The sequence below is a fragment of the Quercus robur genome, chromosome 12 (assembly GCF_932294415.1).
Source record: "Quercus robur chromosome 12, dhQueRobu3.1, whole genome shotgun sequence".
NCBI classification, from domain to species: Eukaryota; Viridiplantae; Streptophyta; class Magnoliopsida; order Fagales; family Fagaceae; genus Quercus; species Quercus robur.
This window is the reverse complement of record NC_065545.1, coordinates 32,999,845-33,004,854: the sequence shown is the minus strand read 5'-3', so window position 1 is coordinate 33,004,854 and position 5,010 is coordinate 32,999,845. Positions and strand designations below refer to the sequence as shown.

The 5,010-nt window shown below is 40.7% G+C and overlaps 1 long non-coding RNA gene across 2 annotated transcripts; it reads left to right on the top strand.

Annotated features, from left to right (window-relative positions):
* Positions 1-1,405: 1,405 nt before the first annotated feature.
* On the top strand, positions 1,406-2,451 carry LOC126709347 (uncharacterized). Of its 2 annotated transcripts, none has more exons than XR_007649370.1 (3): positions 1,406-1,494; positions 1,739-1,900; positions 2,064-2,451. It is a non-coding gene; the product is annotated as an uncharacterized LOC126709347 (long non-coding RNA). The 2 variants fall into 2 exon arrangements; XR_007649369.1 differs by having other exon boundaries at positions 1,415-1,657.
* Positions 2,452-5,010: the final 2,559 nt, after the last annotated feature.

The window sequence follows — 5,010 nt, the reverse complement described above, 5'->3', positions numbered from 1 at the left end:
AAGTTGAGCCAAGACCACTTTGTCTGTAGCGCTCCTTGGGACGCCGCGTGAGTTGACTGCCACTATCTTGTCTTTTCAAATAAATAGGAGGGAGAAAGGGTTGCTTTATATATACGCCCAGTCTTTTAGTTTTCTCCCATATCACGCTTCCATATCCGGAGTTCTCCCTTTTTGGCATAACATGTTGAAAGTGAGGGTTGGGAAGAAGGAAGTGTCTTCGCCGCAGAAGCGCCGTGCCTTCATGAAGCTTATAACAGTAAGGTATGGGCGCAGGAAGCACAAGTTCAGGAGAGTATTCCATCTCCACCGAGGGAGAACGGCGTCTCTCCCTCTTTTAGCCAAAATCCGAAGCAGGCTCTGTTCATGCCAGCACTTTGGTATGGCAGAAGAAGGGTTTTCCTCCATCAGCGCCTCTGCTTTGCGGTAGGTGTATATTTAGAGAAAGCCCCATCACCTCCAACTCCCTGCACCTTTTCTTCAACGGTGTCAGGTTCAAGTTGGGTCTTTTTGGCTGCCTGAGTTATGGGCATGTAAGGGTGCGGGGGAAGAATAAGGTCTCGGAGCTGTAGCCAACCTTTCCTCCGACATACCTCCTCGGCTTTCTCCAGCTTTCTTGTATTTTTCTTTTTTTTTCTTTTTTTGTGTAGTAAGCTCTGACGTAGGCCGACTCCAGCTTTTCGTTTGTACACTGTACTATTTCTTCATCATAATAAAAATGGAAATTGATTTACATGTTTTAAGCGTTGATCTAGTGGGCCACACAACTTTGTGAACGAATGTGCTCTATGTATGTGTTGCTTTCAGAATATTTGTGATAAAACTACTTTGAAGCATAATCTAATCGAATCTCATCTGTCAGCACTATCAAGCATCATACCGATAATTTGTAATAAATCAAACTTAAGAAACTCACCGGGATATCAGTTGGACATTCTGTGATAAGCGTGTGAATGTCGTCCAAGGCTGATGGTTTAATAATAATCCATCCGAGCAGTCGACTGGGAGTTAGGGAGCTCCAATGGCGCTTTTGTGTAGTTGGTTTCCCCCTATGATTCTTTTTAAGTAGTTGGTTTCCCCAGAGGCTTGGGTCCGAGGACCATGCAAGACCTTAGTTCTGTCCAAAACTTGTATGATTCTTTGTAAGTAGTTGGTTTCCCCAGAGGCTTGGGTCCGAGGACCATGCAAGGCCTTGGTTCTGTCCAAAACTTGTAAGATCTCTTTGTAAGTAGTTGGTTTCCCCAGAGGCTTGGGTCCGAGGACCATGCAAGGCCTTGGTTCTGTCCATTACTTGTAAGATATCTTTTTTGTACTTGGTTTCCTCACAGGCTTGGGTCCGAGGACCATGCAAGGCCTTGGTTCTGTCCAAAACTTGTAAGATCTCTTTGTAAGTAGTTGGTTTCCCCAGAGGCTTGGGTCCGAGGACCATGCAAGGCCTTGGTTCTGTCCATTACTTGTAAGATATCTTTTTTGTACTTGGTTTCCCCACAGGCTTGGGTCCGAGGACCATGCAAGGCCTTGGTTCTGTCCATTACTTGTAAGATATCTTTTTTTGTACTTGGTTTCCCCACAGGCTTGGGTCCGAGGACCATGCAAGGCCTTGGTTCTGTCCATTACTTGTAAGATATCTTTTTTGTACTTGGTTTCCCCACAGGCTTGGGTCCGAGGACCATGCAAGGCCTTGGTTCTGTCCATTACTTGTAAGATATCTTTTTTGTACTTGGTTTCCCCACAGGCTTAGGTCCGAGGACCATGCAAGGCCTTGGTTCTGTCCATTACTTGTAAGATATCTTTTTTGTACTTGGTTTCCCCACAGGCTTGGGTCCGAGGACCATGCAAGGCCTTGGTTCTGTCCATTACTTGTAAGATATCTTTTTTGTACTTGGTTTCCCCACAGGCTTGGGTCCGAGGACCATGCAAGGCCTTGATTCTGTCCATTACTTGTAAGATATCTTTGTAAGTAGTTGGTTTCCCCAGAGGCTTGGGTCCGAGGACCATGCAAGGCCTTGGTTCTGTCCATTACTTGTAAGATATCTTTTTTGTACTTGGTTTCCCCACAGGCTTAGGTCCGAGGACCATGCAAGGCCTTGGTTCTGTCCATTACTTGTAAGATATCTTTTTTTGTACTTGGTTTCCCCACAGGCTTGGGTCCGAGGACCATGCAAGGCCTTGGTTCTGTCCATTACTTGTAAGATATCTTTTTTGTACTTGGTTTCCCCACAGGCTTGGGTCCGAGGACCATGCAAGGCCTTGGTTCTGTCCATTACTTGTAAGATATCTTTTTTGTACTTGGTTTCCCCACAGGCTTGGGTCCGAGGACCATGCAAGGCCTTGGTTCTGTCCATTACTTGTAAGATATCAGCCCCTAGACCATGGCGGGGGGGATTTGGCTTGAAGCCGGGAGCCCCTAGAGCTGTCCGCGCTGTTGACACTGCAGGGCGTAGCCCCTAGCAGAAATTCGGGTCGGAGCAACGACGGCATGTCGCCGGAGACGGAGGGAATTCCACAAACCTCAGCTGGCTAGAGAGTTGACTCAAACACCTCCTACGCCAACACGCAAGCCTCCCCACAGACGGCGCCAATTGTAAGGGCACAAAATCTGTAACGGCCCAGCGACGATGTTGGGCTCGCACACGGAAAGTCCCTCACAATAATATTTGTAGAGAGTGGGGTTAAAAAGCCAGCGTTGGATCACAGGATGGCATTTTGGGCCGGACTTTAGATGAACCAACATGAGATAAAGCTTTGGGCTGGATATTCAGGCCCTTCGATCTTGTATTGAGGAGGATCTGGCTCCTCGGATACTGTCCGAGGAGCGGTGGTGTTGTCCCCGATTGCCCGTCGGCAGGTTTTTTAGGTGATGTCCGGCGTATATTTTTCAGACATTCTCTTTCATCAAGTTCTTTTTCAGGAGCTCCATGGGAGTCCTCCCTTTGGTCACATAACATTCTCTTTTATACTAGCCTACGTTCGTTGTCCTTCGTCCACGTGTAGGGTCGATCTCTCCTGGACAGATATCTGTCCCATCAGTCTAGTCCAAAAATTGCTGTAGATGATCCATAAAGCCTAAGATCCCGGCTCTGTTAGGGGCAGTGTCATGTCAGGGAAGGGTATTAAAGACAACTTCCCCAGGATATTTTCTGATCTTTCTAGCGTACTCGTGTTTCACTCCTACCCCTGAGATTTTGGGCCTGCCGAGGACGAAACCGTCCTCGGCTATGTCTTCGGGCTATTTCTATGTTTCCTAGTTTCGAGCTTGGGCCCTGGCCTCCTTCAGTTTAAAACCTGTGGGCTTCCTATAAGCGTGTGGGCCGGACCCATAAATTATTGAACCCCACAACTTTCATTTAAAATGTTTTCAAATATTTTATAATGAAACAAACAAAGAGTAGAATTCTTACCGGTTCCAAAAATAATAATAATAATAATTTTAGTTTTAATTTTTCATTATTTCCTCCATCAATATCTTCTAAAAGAGTGGTGGTCCCTACTTTCTACTTTTTAACCTACTTAAATTTCATCAAAAGTCTTGTGACATAGAGGTCTTTTACGTTCTCTCCTCCCATAACTGTTGCAAAAAGAAACAAATTTCAACAAATATTAAAATTAAGACAAAATTTAGATACTAATATTTAGGTATTGTTTTTAAGTTTTCTAATTAAATTTATAATATGATTGTATTGCTCAAGGAATAACATAATTCAATTTTGTGTTCTTTTTGATAAATTTAATAATTATAACAAGGACACCGCGTACCTTTGGTGCGATGGTTACTCCACAAGTATGTAGGGGGTAAGGGTCGGGGTTCAAGTCTCCAAGAGGAAGTTTCACACACATATACACTTAAATTAGGCTAGAGTAAAAATTCTATTTTGTATAAAAAAAAAAATTTATAATTATAACAAGGGAGAGGAATTTGAATCTTGGAGGTCTTTGTTGGATATATTAGGAGGTGTCAGTTAAGTTACAAGACTCTTGATGAATTTAATGTTCATAGGGAAAGGAAGATAACACCTTTTGTATTCCATTAATTAGTACAACCATCTCATTGAATTTAATCAAAGAACTTAAGGTACAAAATCTGAAGAATTGTACCTAAGTTTTGCTTAAAAGAATTATAGTTTTTTTTGGCAAAGAATATCAAATTAAGAAATTATTGGGTTAACATGAAATTTGGTTAGGATGGAGTTTTCCTTAAAACTTCTCTAGCCAACTACATGACAACTTAAAAAACTATAACGCGTACTTTTAGTCATATAGCCTACTTAATAGTTATTAGTTATGTGACATGTTTAAGTAAGTTAATAAATAGTGTGACTTAATACAGGTGGATAATCTTATAAATCGCCACTTATTAAGTTTAAGGAAATCTCTTTCAATATGATATTGGAAACTTTCTCCTATAATTTTATAATTAAATATAATTAATGCGTGTACATATAAATAAATTCAATTGTAACAAGAAGGAGGATGTGGGATTTGAAATCGGGTTCTTTTTATAAAGGAGATTAGACAATACTACTAAAATATAAAGCTCTTGACTAAAAATAAATAATAATGGACGTTGAACAACTTTTAACTTGTTAAGGGGAGGGACACCGCAACAATCCCATGGTTTATGGAATTGGTTATTCAAATTTAAAGGATAGGAAAGGATATATTATTAGCTTCATTGTTCGGTTACTTAAAAAAAAAAAAATGCTATGTCCACAACATTTTCACAACAAATCCTAAATGACAGATTGTTACAGGTTGTTATTGGTGGAACAGAAAGTAATTTTAATAGTAGATTTAAATTATAACCAATAATAACTAACCATCTATGATTTGTTGTAAAAATATTGTGGACATAACACTTCTCTTTAAAAAAAAAAACAGTGTAAAAAGGAAAACAATTTGCTCCATTTTTTGGGCACTTTATGAATTGTCAAATGATATCAAACTATTTTGCAAAATGAGATAAATATTAAATATCAAGCATGCTAAGGATTTTTTTTTTTAATTTTTTTTATA